The sequence below is a fragment of the Vulpes lagopus genome, chromosome 1, assembly GCF_018345385.1.
Source record: "Vulpes lagopus strain Blue_001 chromosome 1, ASM1834538v1, whole genome shotgun sequence".
NCBI classification, from domain to species: Eukaryota; Metazoa; Chordata; class Mammalia; order Carnivora; family Canidae; genus Vulpes; species Vulpes lagopus.
The window spans coordinates 69,549,608-69,568,211 of NC_054824.1; the positions used below are offsets into that span (position 1 = coordinate 69,549,608).

The following is an 18,604-nucleotide window of genomic DNA, read 5'->3' on the forward strand; positions in this document are numbered from 1 at the left end:
TAGAGTAAGTAGTCAAAAGAAGTACCTTAGTTCCCTTACTTCTGGAGCTTACAGTTTGGGCAAACTGAGATACAGATTGCAGTTCGAAGCCAGGAGGAAGGAACTAACATTCCTCCATAGCCTGCAGTGGTGATGCCATGCTGTTCCTTGCTTTGCTTATGTTATTTCACTTAAGACTCCTAACTTGGTGATGTAAGTTTTATCACACCCATTAACTTGCCCTGGCCATATGGCTAGTGCTTTTTAGATCCATTTCTTTGTTCCATAGGGAACTGAAAACTGATGCTAAGGACATCTAAAATAGCACTAAGAACAAGTCTCCTATATTTCTTTTGGGTTCAGCCCTTGCTGAAGTGCCCTGAGACTAATCTTACCCATGGAATATGTAAGGAATTCTTTCCTCGCTCTGAACTCCTACAGGCTTGTGTTGACTTGCAACTCTGTCATTTTATCATTTATCTGGAGTCCATAACTAGACTATAATCTCTGAGAGCATAATGTATGTTTTGTGGTTTAAATCCTCCTTGCATGTGCCCAGTACACAACTAGGTGAGCAGAAATTTTTTTTTTAAGATTTTATTTATTTACTCATGAGACAGAGACCGGGCGGGGGCGGGCAGAGACACAGGCAGAGGGAAAAGCAGGCTCCATGCAGGGAGCCTGATGTGGGACTCGATCCCAGGTCTCCAGGATCATGCCCTGGGCCGAAGGCAGGCACTAAACCACTGAGCCACCCGGGCTGCCCGGTGAACAGAAATTAACGAATACATGCTTCTGTGACAGGTGGAGCAAGGGATGCAACAGTAAAAGTCCTGAAGGGTTACCCCAAATGGAAATGATCAGAGTGTAGGGGAGTGATAGATACTGTCCGAGAGGATGTGAGAAGGCCTTCTCACAGTAGTAAGAATTGGTGTCCCCCGTTCTTATCAGACCTGGGATAATGGGGAATGCATAGGGGTAGGGTGGCCTGGATGGACAGATGTGATTCTGTACTCTGCCTTTCTAGGCCTGAGGGCACCAGAATCTTTTTGCCTTTTGGCTGCTGTAGGTTCCACAGTACCTAAAGCAAAAGTGATGTTTGACAGAGCTTCTATGGCAGTTGTAGATTCAGAAATGTGGTTGGTAAACCTGAAATGGAGTGATGGTTTTAGAATACAGAGAAAGGGAAAAAGTTCAGAGACTGCGCAAAACTTGCTAATTGGTTTTAGGAGTTGTGGGGGCACATCTGACCACTATACCTTTGTGGAGCATGTTTGGATTTGGCATCTGTCTTAGGAGAGCATATATCAGTTGCCATTACTGTTGTTGGATTCTGAGTGTTATAGTTGAGTCATCTGTGGGTTATACACATGCAGTGAAGATGGAGAGAACTAGGTAGGTGATGAGTAGAAATGTAGTGAGGGGCAAGTAAGGGTGTAGGGTGCCCTGCTCACTCTTTTGTTTCCTGGAAATGCCATTCCACAGGTAGTGAGAATGAGTGGGGATGGGGCAGAGTGCTTGGATCCTGTCCTCAGATATTCAGGATCTGCACTCCCTCCTGTCTGCACAGGGTCCTGAGCTTGAAATTAAACCCTGCCTGACTCTGAGCAAGTCAGAGGAGAGTCATACCACACCCTGTACTTTGTTCTAGCATTATTGAGAGGATAAATGTCTGTGAACTCTAGAATACAATACAGAATAAATCAAATGTTTGCACAAACAATAAAAATTGGTGAAATGTCATAGTGAAAACAAACATTCCAGTATTTCTGTCAAAATAAAATAGAGGGGATGGTTCTTCCAATTCCACATCCATCAACAGAGCATAAGACTTGGAATCAGAGAGGATATAGAAAGATTTTTTTTTTTTGAAGGGTAGCTTTTGTGAGCAGAAATCACTATTCAGGGGTTTGTTTAGGTTTCAAAATGATACAACTTGGGCAGCCCGGGTGGCTCATCGGTTGAGTATCTGCCCTCGGCCCAGGGTGTGATCCTGGAGACCCAGGATCAAGTCCCACGTTGGGCTTCCCGCATGGAGCCTGCTTCTCCCTCTGCCTGTGTCTCTGCCTCTCTCTCTCTCTGTCTCTTCCTGTGTCTCTCATGAATAAATAAAATCTTTAAAAAAAACAAAAAACAAAATGGTACGACTTTTGTAAAGTACACATTCAAAAACTTAATTTTTTTCTTAATGCTTACAGCTCTGATTGTTCTCTATATGAACGTAGGAGATTTTACTGGTCACTTTTGGACGTCGTGCGCCTGACTGGCTCAGCCAGTGGAACATGTGACTCTTGATCTCAGGGTCTTGAGTTTTGAGCACTACATTGGGTGTGGAGATTACTTAAGTAAATAAATATTTAAAAAATTTTTTTACAAATGAGGTGAGTCTTAGAATCTTAGATACTTAAAATATTCCCATAACATATGTAAACTGAGATTTTCAACTTAAAAAGACAAATCAGAAAGAAATTATTCAGTTATATTTTGAAAACCAAGGTTATTCTCTAATAGGCCAAGTTCTTTTTTTTTTTTTTTTTTAAAGTAATCTCTGTGCCCAACATGGAGCGCAAACTCATGACCTTGAGATCAAGAGTCACATGCTCTGCCGACTGAGCCAGCCAGGTACCCTAGGCCAAATTCTTTTACGCATTACAAAATTATAAAATATCTCTGGTCTCATTCTTAACATAGAAATATATTACAATTTTGATTCTCTTCAATATTTCTGTATTTCATTCTCAGTGTTTCCAGGATTGAAAGATACCCACCCACCAAAGAAACCAAGCCCTCCCTGTTAAGTGAGGCCAAGACTCTTAGGTAGCCTGGTTGGAAATGCTGACCTAGTCCACTTTTGCTCTATCAAGATTCTAACTTCAGAAGGCTAATGGTTGTAAATTCTGCACTGGGCAGGAATGTGTACTGAGTGAACACTGCAGTATCTGGCATGCCTGGCTAACTTTATCCTTCAACCTGAAGGCTCCTTCCTCCATAAAGTCTTTGTGATGACTCCCTGTAGACTCACTGCTCTTTCTGTGTGTTTCCCTTGCAGTCTACACTTCTAGCATCATGGTATCTGTCATCTTTGTTTAATTGTCTGTCTCTGTGTATTTGGGCACCATTCCTTTTTGCTCACTATTCAGTCCTCAGTGCTTAACACACAGCAAGTACTTAACTCACAGCAAGTACTTAACAAAACAAGTGTTTCAGTTATTGACAGGACTACTTAGAGCAGCCCCATAAATACAAGGTAGGCCCTTTTGGGTTGTCAGGAGTAAACATACCGGTAGGTCTCTCAGTTAAACGAAGAAGAATAGTTCAATGTCACAGTAGCTGTCCAGCCAGGCACGCAGGACTGGAAACTTGGGTCACAGGGTGCAGACAGGCCTCGCTCACAGTGGCTGGAACGGCAGTGGGAATGCAGTATGGCTCCTGGAACCTAGTCGCTGTGCTGGTGATTCAGCTTCTGTCTTCTGTAGATGAGCTGCTTCTCTAATCTCTTCTCAGCCTCCTGGTTTCTGCTCACCTGCATGTCACATTCAGCTTTCCCAGCAGAGATGACCTGACCCGTGGGTGCAGCTGCCAGGTGACATTATCAGCTCCTGGACATTTTGAAGACATTTGTCTTAACTTTGCTTTGATTGCTGATTTCTTATTTCTCTTGCTGTGTTCAGAGTGTCAGGATATCATGTACTATAAAAGTATGGCCGCTCATGCTTCAGAACATCTGCAGCAGCTTTACTGGGAGGATCCTGTGTATGTGGGGAAAAAAATATTTACTAACACAGGAACATGTTTGCAGCACATTCCTAAGTGGTCAAAGCAGACTATGAAACAGTATTTATGATATAAAACCATTTAGTGGAAAAGAAATGTGTGTGTCTATTTGTGCGGAAAAAATAACATTGCTTGCACATCTACTATGTGTCAAGCTCTGTTCTAAGCATTTTGCAAATATTGCCTCATTAAATCCTCTCCAGACCCTATGAGATAGTGGAACTGTCACAGTCTACATTCTGCGGGTGAGAAAAAAACAGGTTTGAGCCAGCCAGACGCACAAGATTAAGTAATTTGTCCAAACAAATTGTGCCCAACCAAGTGTGCTCAAGGTAAGATTTCAATCCAGAATATCTAGCCTCAGCACCCACATGCTTCTATGCTGTGCTCATTGAAAGAATGTCTGCCAAGATGTTCGTGCAGGTTATCTTTGGATTAGCTCAGAGATTATCATCTTCTGCATTGAACATATATTTATTACTAGAAAAATATTCTGTATAAACATGAATGGAATAGAATACTAAGTAGCTGTTATGGCCTTGTTGTTGGGCCAAGATACCATTAAACTCAGTCTGTTTGGGGTGCCTGGGTGGCTCAGTTAGGTAAGTGTCTACCTTCAGCTCAGGTTATAATCTTAGAGTCCTGGGATTGAGCTTGGAATTGGGCTCCCTGCTCAGCTGGGAGTCTGTTTCTCCCTCTCCCCCTGCCTGCTGCTCCTCCTGTTTGTGCGTGCTTGTGTGCGGTCGCACGCACGCGTGCTCTCGCTCTCTCTCTCTCTCTCTCATAAATACATGCATACATACATAAAATCTTTTTTAAAAAAGCAAAGGACAACTGAATCTATTCAGAAGCTTTGTTTAACCCAGCTTAAAAATTTCAGCATGTTGGCTGAATTTCAGAAACCAATAAATCTGTAGCACTTGAAACATTAGAAGTCACATTTCAAGGGCTAAAATACTCCCTTTTGGAAACTGGCCTCTGTTTTTTTAGCTGCTTATGGTCAGAATCCTATTAAAGTGACCCCCATTGAGTGAGAGGGCTGGGGCTCTCTCCCCAGGCCCCCCAGGGGCTTTGGTAACAGTGCATCTCCAGCCCAGGGCAGCAAAGGCTCGTGTGAGCCAACCATGAGACACCCTCTGTAATCAAAAAGAAAAGCACCTCTTTCTGTAGTTTTCAGAGCTATTCTTTCTTGCTAATTCAATAGGAAAGGTAAAACTGTTGGCTAACAGAGAAAAAAAGAGAAACTGGATCTGAAACTGTTGTGTCTTCTGTTGATGTTTCATCTCTCTTCTCACCTTGAGCGAGCCAAAGAGCGTTATCACAAAAATAAAAAACATCTGAAAACAGAATTGGGAGAAAGATACGTGCATACCTTCAACTGTGACCTCTTCAAGGATGTTAAAGATGGGGATCCCTGGGTGGTGCAGCGGTTTGGCGCCTGCCTTTGGCCCAGGACGCGATCCTGGAGACCCGGGATCGAGTCCCACGTCGGGCTCCTGGTGCATGGAGCCTGCTTCTCCCTCTGCCTATGTCTCTGCCTCTCTCTCTCTCTCTCTCTCTCTCTCTCTGTGTGACTATCATAAATAAATAAAAATAAAAAAATAATAAAATTTTTAAAAGATGTTAAAGATGGGTACCTTCTGCTTTTATAGAAGTGTAGTCTGTGGTGACAATTGAAAATCTGTGGCCAAATGCCAGTTCCTTTTGTCTGCTGCTTCATGTCTGGACAAGGCCTATGTCCATGGAGCCATTTCCAGCATACCCAACTATAAAGTATTTGTAGGCAGCTTGATCATTAATCTATGACATAGGTACAGCTTGAAAAAAAAAGGTGTAGCTTGTTCTCTGACTTCCTCACTTGTCTCATGATACCACATTTTTCTGCTACTCCTCTGACTCTTAACCACCTGTTGCTTTGCCATATAAACTCACAATCTTAGAAATTTCTTTAGTGAGGTCTTCTTATACTTCCCTGTACTTTTTGTACAGGGAAAAATCTCAAGTTTTTAATACACTATACAAAACGTAAAAGTGTCACAGAATGTTTGATTTAATTCACCTTCATTTAGGAGTTTTTTGAGCGTCTAGGTGCCTTAATATAATATCAAGGGTCACAGTTGCCTTAGGAGTGGAGAGGTGCTTTGTTGTTATCTCTAGCTTTCCTAATCTTGCATCATCCCATCAGGAATCTATTATAACCCTTCTTGATCTCATTTTCAGATAGTAGCGTGGAAGATAATATAGTGGACTTTATTTTCAAAATCTGTATCATCATCATCATCATCGTCTTTTTTTGAGAAAGCATATGCATGAGCCAGGGGGCAGAGGTGTGGGGAGGGCGGAAGAAGAGAATCATAAGCAGGCTCCACACGCAGCAGGGAGCCCAGTGCAGGGCTAGTCTCACAACCCTGAGATCCTGACCTGAGCTGAAATTGAGAGTCTGACTCTTAACTGACTGAGCCACCCAGAGGCCCCATTTTTATCTGGGGGCCTCTGGGTGGTTCAGTCAGTTAAACCTCTGACTTCAGCTCAGGTCATGATCTCGGGGTCCTGAGATTGAGCTCCACATTGGGCTCCCTGGTCAGGGAGTCTGTTTCTCCCGCTCTCTCTGTCTCCCTCCTTGCTCTTTCTCTCCCTCTCTCTCTCAAATAAATAAAGCCTTTTTTAAAAATCTATATCTTCTTATCGAATTCTTGTACTCTGGGTTCCCTGTCTCTGCCAAAAAAAGAAAAAAATAGTTGTACTCTAATATATATGTCCTAGCGACTAGAAAGCTCCATATGGAATCTCAGAACTGTCTATAACAAAGAAGCAGTCTTTCACAGCTCTTGTTATACACAAGTAGAACATTTAAAAAGCCTGTAACTATTTGGGAATAATTTAAGATACTACTTTGTCACCCTTTCTTTTTAGGTCATAAGTATTTGACTCTATTTGAAGTGGAGAAAAACGTAACGGCTCTGTGTGACTACATTGTATTTTCATCTTTATTTTTTGGCCTCAGCCTGAACAGTTGTGTCCAAAAGGTGGGGATAGGGAATCACAGAATTTGTTAGAGAAATAAGATGATTCTTTTAAAATCCCAAAGTTTAATCACAAAATATGTATCAGAATATATCACAAATATTTTTAATCAGATTAATATGATGGGGAAAAGGTGGGAAGTAATGTCATGGCCAGGGGTCCTCCAGCTTATAAGCTTGTATGTAGGGAAGTGGACAAGCAGTTGATAGTGGATGTAGTTCTAACCATATGGGGAGAGCCTGCCCTGGTCACAAGGCAATTCCTACTCAGGCCTAGCCGTTAGTTGTCATGTGGCAATCAAGACCCGACATGGTTCTGATGTTTCAAGAGAATCTTGAAAGCTAGAGTCTCATGTGAGATCTGGTCTTTTAATATAGGCAGCTAATATTTTTTAGAGAAAAAGAGGCACACAAGGTTGGGAGGTGGGGGAGGGGTGGAGGGAGAGCAAGAGAATCTTAAGGAGGCTCCAGATCCAGTGTGGAGCCTGAAGTGGGGCTCAGTCTCACAACCCTGAGATCATGACCTGAGCCACCTAGGTACCCCTAGATAACTAATTTTTAAAATTGTCTTTTTTTTTTTCAAAAATTTTTTTCAAAAATGTTAAAATAATATATGCATATGGGTTTAAACAACAATAGTAATACTAAAAGGTCCATATGAAAAACAACCAGGGGTGCCTGGGTGGCTCAGTCGATTGAGTGTCTGACTCTTGGTTTTGGCTCAGGCTCAGGTCATGATCTCAGGGTCGTGGAATTGAGCACCACATTGGGCTCTGTGCTCAGCAGGGAGTCTGCTGGAGATTGTCTCCCTCTCCCTCTCTCTAAAATAAATCTTTTTTTAAAAGTAAAAAATAAAACAAACAAAAAAAACAACCAAAATGTGTTCTTAGTGAGGTCGATGAGCTGTGTTTCACATTTTTACTTTATTTTTAGCTGTAAAGTGATGAGCTCCAGCCTCTTTGAAGAAGACAGTTTTTTATTTTTCAGTCTCCTAAATGATACGTGAAAGCAAATAAAGGTTTTTAATATTGGCAGCATTTCACTGTTTAATGGAAATGTTAATATGAGAAAATATATCCATATGTAAATTATTGTAAATCAAGAGAGACCATAAATCAACCTAAGATGTTGAAAAGCAGTTTTCATTTAAAGACTATTCTCTGAGGGATCCCTGGGTGGCACAGCGGTTTAGCGCCTGCCTTTGGCCCAGGGCGCGATCCTGGAGACCTGGGATCGAATCCCACGTCGGGCTCCCGGTGCATGGAGCCTGCTTCTCCCTCTGCCGGTGTCTCTGCCTCTCTCTCTCTCTCTGTGACTATCATAAATAAATAAATTAAAAAAAAAAAAAAAAAGACTATTTTCTGAATTTCCAGGATTTAATTTTTAAGAAACTTTAAATTACATGAATTTGAGTTATTAATAATAAGGTATATGCATGGCTATGTGCACCTACAGATTTATCTTAAAAATAGGGACAAAAATAGGCAAAGAATTTTTCTGTATATTTGAACCTTTTCAAAATAAAAAGTTGGTCAGAAAATAACCGTAAATGCTTATTATGCACCAGCTATATTCAGATCTTGAGGAGGAAACTATGAAGTAAAATGATATGCTGGATTCTACTTTCCTTAAGACAGATTGTGTTTTGTTAAGTACTACCGACTCCTTATTTTTACTTGGGGAAGGAGGTATTTTTAGCTCATTTGGTCACAGCATTATAGAATGCAAGAAGCATCATGTCTCTTAAAATATCTTATTCTGATAGTTAATTCCTTTTAAAGAATTTGTTTTAGAGTCAGAGGCGAGGGAGAGGGAGACAGAGAATCCTAAGCAAGCTCCACACTCAGCACAGGAGCCTGATGCAGGCTGCTATCTCATGACCCTGAGATGATGACCTGAGCTGGAATCAAGAGTTGGATGCTTAATCAACTAAGCCACCCAGATGCCACCCCATCTCCCTTTAAAGAACTTAATAGGAAATGTGGTTCAGTGATGAAAAAATATCAGGAAATTTTTGTTTACCTAACATGGACATATTTTTGCGTGTGGAAACATCTTTATTCTGACCTCCTAAGAAAGCTTACATGCAAAAATATCAAGAGAAAAGAAGACATAGCAAGAGAAGAGCTTTTTCCTTAGAAACAAATAACTTCAAATCTGTAAGATGAACAGAGAAAGCATACCACGTTTTAGTGTGGAAATGTGTGTGAGGCTGTTTTCTGTTAGTGGGTGGAATGAGTCCTGCAGATCGCTGGCAGAGGCCCGTAAGTAAATCCGTATTGAATCTCCTGTTTCTGGCAGCTGAGAACTTGCAAAGGGCCTTTCCTCCCAGTTACAGTTCAGGGATGAAAGGAGACCTTGGCATAGACACCACCTCCAGTGAAGGGCCTGGCTGAGGCGTATGGTGCTAATCCTCGTGCTCAGCTTTTGCTCTACACTCACGTGGCCAAGAGTGTAATTCAACTCTGGCCCTAGAGCAAGGAGGCCTCTCTTTCCTTTCAGAGGAAGGCACCTCTCCTCTGTTACGAAATGGGAGATGGCTACTCCTGGATTACTTCCATGGTTACTTCTGGAGTCCACCTTAAAATGATTGACAATTTGTAGGACTATCATTTTGACTTTTGCAAAATTACTGAGTAAATAAATACTCTCAGCTTTGTGAATTTGACATATTCAAAATGTTGTTACTACATATTTGTGTTAGCATTTTAGTTTAAATGTATAGGTACTTTAGACTATAAATCTCCATGAGTGGTTTGTAAGATTTTTAAATTTAAAAATGGAAACAGTATAATCTGAGCAGTGCCCAGGGGGCACCTGGCTAGCCTAGTCTGTGGAACGTGTGGCCCTTGATCTTGAGGCTGTGAGTTAGAGCCCCATGTTGAGTGTAAGTATTACTGAACAGTACTCTTAATCTGAGGGCTTTTGTGTGCTCCTTGCAGCACTTACTGATGTTGTTAGCAGAGCAGTTTGATTACTTGATTAAATCGGTGACTACTATAGCTCACCATTTTTGCTGATTATAAAAATACTTTATGGGATGCCTGGGTGGTTCAGCGGTTGAGCATCTACCTTTGGCTCGGGGTGTGGTCCCAGAGTCCTGGGATCAAGTCCTACATCAGACTTCCTGCATGGAGCCTGCTTCTACCTCTGCTATGTCTCTGCCTCTCTCTCTCTCTCATGAATAAATAAAATCTTTTTTAAAAAAAATTATTTAAAAAAATTTATGTTCCTAGCAGAATGAAAATCCAGAAAGCACAAAGAAGACAGTATATTACCATAATTCCATGGCTGGCTCTATTTTCCTCAGTGTTTTAATCATTTCAAACATATAAGAAAAAAATTTTAATAGTGAAACAAATACTATATTCTTCTAGATATATCTGTTGGCTTTTTGCTCTATCTCTATACATACTTTCTTTTTTTTTTTTTTGCCAAGCCATTTGAAAAGAAGTCATACATATGACATATCACCTCTAAATTCTGTCCTTTATGGCAGCCCCGGTGGCTTTAGCGCCACCTTCAGCCTGGGTGTGATCCTGGAGACCTGGGATTGAGTATGACGTCAGGCTCCCTGCATGGAGCCTGCTTCTCCCTCTGCCTGTCTCTGTCTCTCTCTCTTCTGTGCCTCTCATGAGTAAATAAATAAAATCTTAAAAAAAAATTCTGTCCTTTAGCATGCATCTTTTTAGAATAAAGCCAGTTCCCTACATTACCACATGCCATTGTCACACCTAAGAAAATTCATAATTCTATAATCTCTTATCCCCACCTAAAAAGTCCAGGATCCTTTTCTAATAGAATATCTCACATTCTGATTTTCTTTGATTATTTCTTCTTTGTGTCCTTTAACTTGTTTCCTTATCCCGTATTTCTAACAACTTCTTTTAGAGCAGCACTGTCCAGTGTAGTAGCCACTAGCTATCTATGGCTCTTTAAGTTAATTAAGATCAAAATTTTAAATTCATTTCCTCAGTTATGATAGCTGCATTTTAAGTGCTCTTTAGCTGCTTGTGGATAATGGCCATCATATTAAATAAATAGCACAGGGCTAGAGGCTTGATTAGATTTAGGATAGACATTGTTGATAGATTGCTGCATCAGTGATGCTGCATCCTTCCTAATATTTAACATTAGGAGATGCATAATGTCAGGTTGCCTAGCCATTACTGATAAAATGTTTGATCATGTTGTTACTGACTGATCTCTCCATTGTAGCAGTGCATGTTTGCCTATGCAGCAGAATACCTAAATAATCTATTGAGTAATGCTTCTACACTGTATGAATATACTGTCTCCCAGCAATCTTTCAACCAGTATTAGCATCTTCTGATGATCCTTACCAAATAGATCCTTACAGTAGAGACTGAAATACAATGATTTTCTGATTTTTTTTTAATTAGCTGAAATTCTTCTTTAAGAGAAAGCTCTTTTCCTTGTTCCTCTTTCATGCTCCTTGCCTTCCCATGTTTTTCTTATTTTGTTTTTAAAGTAAGCTCCATGCCCAGTGCAGAGCCCAGCATGGGGCTTAAACTCACCACCCTGAGATCAAGACCTGAGCTGAGATCAAGAGTTGGACACTTAACCCACTGAGCCACCCAGGTGCCTCTTTTCTTCTTATTTTAAATAACCTCCTGGGTTCATAGATCTTAATTTTTTTTCATTGTGTCATAGTCAGTTACAGTCGTTATTCTCTTTAATTATCTCAGATTTGGTCAGCGTGTACCCTTTCAGGCAGCCTTCTGTATACTTTTGAGTCCTTCCTTGCCCTGTAATGCGGTAAAATTATGCATGGAGCCTGCTTCTCCCTCTGCCTAAGTCTCTGCGCCTCTCTCTGTGTGTCTCTGTCTCCTTCTGTGTCTCTCATGAATAAATAAATAAAATCTTTTTAAAAAAGAAAAATCATGATTTCACGTTAATATTTCCACTTCAAATTTAACATTACAAGGTTTTTTTCCCTTTTTTTGTATCTCTTTTACTCTTAAGATACTGGTTTTTAATAATATTCTGATACTGTTATTAGTTTCTAATAATGTTATTTGCTTTTTCATATTATAAGATAGTATGAATGAATTTGCATCATTGATACTTTCACATCAATGGTACTTTCATTGTTAATACTTTGAGGAGCCTGACAATGTGTTCCAAGCTGGTTAGTGTGAACCTGTTGATTTTAGGGAGGAGTACTCTAAGGGGTAGAATTAGCCCTTGGTGCTAATTTGGATTATTTAGGTATTGGATCTGGGTTGTTTTGAATTGGTAGTAAATGACAAGACAATATTTATTTAAAGAGGAAGTAATTGGCATCAGCAAGGAGGTAATCACTTTCCTTTGTAAACCTGGGTTATAGTTTCCTTTACTTAGGAACAGTATACCTAATATAACCCTTCTTTACCCTATCTGGGGGCCGCTTTCAGGCATAGAAATAGTAAGATGGGTTACGAAATATAACCTAAGAACTGAGTAGGAGGGTTTGTATTGCTTTTGTGTAGTAGATTTTTGGTCTGTAGATGTCCTTCATTGTGTGTGTTGATGAGGTTATAGGCATGATGTAGGGCCTACACTTGTACCATTCTCTACCTGACCTCCTACATTTGCAAATGATTGTTTAGATTGGAGTAGTTCTCAACCTTGTCATTTGGATTCTAGGCTCAGAGAGTTAAAAGCGGGATTCCCACCCGACATAAATGTATGGTAGGAGTTTGAAAATTCACACAGGATAGTTCTTGAGTGAGACCATCTTTCTTATGGCAGTTTGTCCAGCATTTCTGGTCCCATCTTACTAAGTACCAGTTGTGCCCTCCAGTCATCATGACAAGAAACATACATTATCTCCACAATGCCCTTGGAGACAGTCGCACTTGTAGAAAACCTCTATGTTGAATGTTCTAGGGAATTCCTTTTGTCCTCCAGATCTCAGTTGCTTAATTACTCATGCTTAGTTGGTAACTATTTGTCAGACTCCTGCTGTAGGCTCAGTTAGGGTTAGGACTAGTGTCCTGAACATGGCAGATGATGTAGAAGCAAAGAACAGGTTATGAGTGCAGCATGGTGGAGGGCCTTGACATCCTGGCAGAGGGATTCACATTTGAGAAGGTTCTAAGACTTGGATACCTTGGTGAAAGTGTAGTACTGTTCATTGACCTGCAAACTCAGAATAGAGAGAGAAAGATAATGATTGAAGAAAAGTAGTTCTTCCTTGGGTATTCCCACTTTTTAGTGGAGAGGTAATGATAAATGATAAAAATATATATTCCATCTCACTAGTCATCAGATAAATGCCAGCTAAAAAAAAGCTGGTATCTTGGCTTCTACCAAATTAGCCAAGGTTTAAAAAACTATTTCTACCCAAGATGATGAAGGAGGCAACATGTACTAAGAGCCTTAAAAATGTCTATACTGGGGGTGCCTGGGTGGCTCACATGGTTAATCATCCGACTCTTGATTTTGACTCAGGTCATGATCTCAGGGTCGTGGGATCAAGCCCGACATTGGGCTCTGTACTCAACGTGGAGTTTGCCTTGTCCTTCTCCATCTGCTCCTCCTCCCACTGTCTTGTGCTCTCTCTCTCTCTCATAAAAATTAAAAAAAAAAAAAAAAGTCTACTGTTTTCAGGGTGCCTGGCTGTCTCAATCGGAAGAGCATGTGACTCTTGATCCCCGGGTTGTGAATTCTAGCCCCATGTAGGGTATAGAGATCACTTAAATGTCTAAACTGCTTTTGGACACTGTACACCAGTCATTGCAAGTGCTCTCCATTTCAGGACATACCACACACGTGACATCATGTGACTCCCTCCAACTAGAAAGCTTGCCCTGTTCCCTTGCCACCTAGCACACTTCTTTGAGTTTTCAGTGCAGTCATTTCGTTTTATGGAAGCTTTCATGACTTTCAAGGCTGATACATAGGTTCTTCCCCCACCATCCCATTGTAATTGTTACTTATTCATGAGAGAGAGACAGGCAGAGGGAGAAGCAGGCTCCCTGTGGGAACCCGACATGGGACACGATCCCTGAGATCTTGGGATCACGCTCTGTGAGCTGAAGGTAGATGCTCAACCACTGAGCCACCCAGGAGTCCCAAAAGGGACAAATTTAAATTTCTCATACTCCCCACTAGGAACGTTTTTTTGTATTTCAATTTCCGTGTGTTTTTGCCCATCAGCCATCATCCAACTTGACTGTAAGTTTCTCAATGGTAACCTCATACATGGGACATGAAAAAGCACTGGGAGCTCATAACAAATATAAAATAAAAAGGAGGCAGGGGTTTTCTGACTTTAATCTTTGCTCTCATTTTCTGTTTTCCTACCTCTCCTCCCCTCTCTCTTACCGTAGGCTTGGAGACCTTGACCAAATCTTGTGACTTTTTGTGCTTTTTGGTTCATATTTGAGCCCAGCATTTTCACTTCTGAGTATCTGTAGAGAAATGCTTATTCACAGGCAGAAAGAAACATGTACAAGAGGTTCGTGCCAGCTTCAATGTGTAGTAGCAAAAACTGGAAATAATCCGAGTGCCCCTCAGTAGGAGAATGATTACCTCAGTTGTGAAATATTCATATTACATATTATCCAGCAGTTTAAAAATAATAAAGGAAATGTATATATCCTAACACATAGAACTATCAGAAGCATTTAGTGAAATGAAATGGCAAGTATGATTGATTTGTGTAAAATAAAATGTCCTAAAACATATTTATGTATGTGCATATATATGCAAATACTTAGAATGGAGGCTGGAAAGAAAACCACTAAACTGATTAGAGTGATTACCTTTGGGGAGGGAAGAGGGACTAGGAAGCCTGTGGGAAATCTTATAACTCCATCACTTTTTCCAGAATCTGGGTAGAAATGTGAAGCCATCAAGCAGTTGTAAAAGTCAGTACTTAAAATGTTTTACAGTATAGCCAGAATCCTCCACGGAATTCTAAAGGCAATATATTTAAGCTCAGAAAGGTTAAAACTAGACTTGCTGAAATTCTGTACTGTATTGTCTTCTGCAAGAAAGTGCCCTCTCTGGTGGTAGTCAGCAAAGCTTCAGTTAGGTTTTTGTTTTAGTCTTTGATGCAAGCTTATTTTTAGCTTTGCAACCTGATCTTGCTATGCTATTCTTTGCTTTTTTTTTTTTTTTTTGTCTTCTAGATTTGAATTAAATGATTACTGAAGATAAGATAGTTGAGAAAGGGATGATTCACATGGAGTTTGCTGTTTCCAGATGACTAGATTAATCTTTAATGGAGTATGAGTAGAAGTGATCCATGAAAAAACATCAGTTTTGCTCATCAGCCTGAGAACTAAGAATATTGCTGTTGGATATATTTATGTGAACTCTTTTTGTTGGTTATGCAGACAATTATGACTTTAGAAACTGTTACATAGAAAGGAAAGAAAGAGAAAGGAAGGAAGGAAGGAAGGAAGGAAAAGAAAAAGAAAGGAAAGAAGAAAGAAAGAAAGAAAAGAAAGAAAGAAAGAAAGAGTTATTTACTGCTGTCTCACAAAACCTAAAACAAGACTAATAACCATGTTATCTCAGTTTCTCTGAGACATGAATTCAGACAAGGCGCTGCAGAGACGGCTTATCCACAATGACTAGGGCCTTAGCAGGAAGAATCAAAGGCTAGGAGCAGAACACTGTTGGAATAGAAATCTTGAATGACTTTTTCTCCTGCATCTGAGTGTCTTTGCTGTTTTGGTTGGAATATCCTAGAGTTGTCCTTTTTCATTTCTTTCCTTGTCTGTCTTCCATCTCCGCCTTGGTGATCCGGCTCAGTCTCAAGGTTTTGAATATGGGGGATGGTTAGTCGGTAGGTAGGTAGATGCACTTTCATCCTCAACCAGAGCTTTCCTTAACCTGCCTACTTGGTATTTCTATTTGGTTCTCAGACTGGCAGCTGAAACTTAATATATATAAAGCTAAACCTGTGATTCCAGTACCTTCTCCCAGACTTGCTCCCCCAGCAGTCTTCCCCAGCTCCGTAAGTGTAACTCCTTCCTTTTAGGTGCTTAACCCAAAAAACTAGGAGTCATCTTTAATTTCTTTCATTTCTCACACCCAGTATTTAGTTTACCAGCCAATCCTGTTGACTTTACCTTCAGAATGCATTTATATTAAAAAAAAAAAAAAAAGAATGCATTTATATCCAGAAGCCAACCACTTCTTACCAATCTCTGTTATTACCACCTTGGTCCATGTCACTGTCATCTCTCCCCCAGTTCTTACCTCTTCGGTCTGTTTTCAACACAGCAGGTGAAATGATCCTGTTAAAAGAAGCCAGGTTGCAGTACATCATGTCACTCTGTAAGCTGAAGCCCTTAGAATGGCCTATGATCTGGCTTCCTCTGGGACCTCACTTCTCTCTTTTGCTCACTTTGCTCCACCCGTCCTAGTAGCCCCCTTGCTGTTTCTCCTGCTTCATCATCATGGTATTGACACAGCCCCTAGAGACTGAATCTGGAGGAAAGAGACCATCCTGCTGGTTTTTCCTAATGGCTTTTATGTATGGCGATTGCCTTTTATTGGTGATGAAATGTCATGGTATTGAGGATGGGAAATTAACAGTTTCAAAAAAACAGATGTAATCTATACTGTAAGTAGCAGGCCCATGCATTTACATCTATGCCGAACGAAATGCTGTTTTTCATCCATCTACCTGCTGTTCTTGCTCAGCTAGATCTTGCCACACTGAACAGTCCTATCCTGCCGGTGGGTTGAGGAGTGACTTAAGGGCCTCCATGGGCAGTCTAGAATGCCATCTGAACAGCCTGTCCCGTCCATTGAGAGAGCTGATGGGGCTCCATGTCAGGCCTCAGAACAGATACGGTTTTGGTTTCACACTATGCCATAAAAACACACAAAAGGGCTTTTTAGTATGAAGAGTGAGGCACTTAAAGTAGGGAAGAGTATCATTTTCAACCAAGAGTTCCTCTGTGACATGCTTTCACTGAGATTTATGAGAGCCAAAGGAAAGACGATCAGCTATTTATGGCTGTGTGAGCTGCAGAGGTCTGGGTGCAAAACTGAATGAGGACATCTCCGAGAAGATGCACAGGCTTGAGAAACCCGAGGGAGTGTGCCTGTCTATATGGGGACTATGATGTGAGGTAGAAATTATTTTTATAGGCCCAGACAATCACGTTGTTGAAAAGGACATCAGGAAGTTATCTGGTTTAAACCTGCACTTTTGGGACACCTGGGTGGCTCAGCGGTTGAGCGTCTGCCTTCAGTTCATGGCGTGATTCCAGGTCAGGGATCAAGTCCCACATCGGCCTCCCCGCGGAGAACCTGCTTCTCCTTGTGTCTGTCTCTGCCTCTCTCTGTGTGTCTCTCGTGAATAAATAAGTAAAATTAAAAAAAAAAAATTTAAAAATAAATAAATAAACCTGCACTTTTGGTCAAGCAGAGCTAAACATCTATACCATTCAAGCCATTGGGTTTTTCTCTTTCTTTTGAATATATATTTATAAAAGCTACTAACTTTTATGTTATTTAAGTGAGTAATTTCTTAATGTCTAGTTTTTAAAAATTACTTTTAATGCCATCCAACAATGAGATAACCACTGCATATACCTATCAGTATAGCTAAAATAAAAACTGCATGGTACCAGTTAGCAGCAGATTGAGGGTCAGAAATGTAATTGTAGTTGCTCGGTGCTTTCAAATAAACTGTTTATATCTGCTAGGCCACTTGAGAACATGAAATAGTAAATATTCAGAGCAAGATTGCCTTTATGGTGATATTTAACAATATTGAATTTTTTTGTCATCTCAAACTGAAATTGCCACTTCTGCTTTTTTTTTTTTTTTTTTTTTTTTTTTTTTTTTTTTACCACTTCTGCTTTTAAAATGAAGGTTAGAGGGCAGCCCCGGTGGCGCAGTGGTTTGGCGCCGCCTGCAGCCGTGTGATCCTGGAGACCCAGGATCGAGTCCCATGTCGGGCTCCCTGCATGGAGCCTGCTTCTCCCTCTGCCTGTGTCTCTGCCTCTCTCTCTCTGAATAAATAAATAAATCTTTAAAAAAATACAAAATAAAAAAAATAAAATGAAGGTTAGATTATTGTTAAGAAAACCTTTTTACACTTATTTTCCAGAATTTTCAGTCTAGAATGCAGATTTATGTAATACCCCTTCAGTAATTATAAATTCAAAAAACAATTGAAGGTTCCATTTATATAAGCTTGCCTGCCCTCCAGAAGGTGTCTTAATTTATTTTCTCAGCAGCAGAGATGAGGAGGGCATTAATACATTTGGTACGTTGGTACGTGTGCTGGCTTTAGAATTAGTCATCTACATTCAAATCCTGGTGCTGCTGCTTAACAGAACAGCATGGTATTGGCAAATTATTTATCATCTCTAAGCATTGTTTTTCTTATCTGGAACATAAGAACCATGATAATACTTGCTTTGTAGGTAGACATTTTAGTAAGAGCTCAAATACTAGCCATTATCGTTGTTGTTGTTGTTATTAGAAAAGAGGAGTAATTTGCCCTGAAATCACACAGTAGATCATGACCTGACCACACAACACTGTTTCCAAAAGCCCTCGGCTCTTGTATCTCTCCACTCCTACTCCATCCTATTATCTTCATCCAGAGGATGCTAGTCAGGTTAATGAACTGTATGAGCCTTTTAGGTTACTTTTTTTTTTTTTTTTTTTTTTGGATATACCACATTTTGTTCATCTGTCAATGGACAGTCTCACTGTCTTTATTTATTTATTTATTTACACAGGAAAGAAACTGGATTTATATTTTTGGCACTGGGTCCCTTTAATTTTTTGTTGCTTTTTTAAAAAAAATGCTCACATAATTAAAAAATGCTACTCCTCCCATC

General features: G+C 40.3%; 1 protein-coding gene across 1 annotated transcript in view; it reads left to right on the top strand.

The window, feature by feature from the left end:
- Positions 1 to 18,604, top strand: part of NUDT3 (nudix hydrolase 3) — a 126,524-nt gene that overhangs the window by 64,173 nt on the left and 43,747 nt on the right. The gene's annotated exons all lie outside the window — the stretch shown is intronic.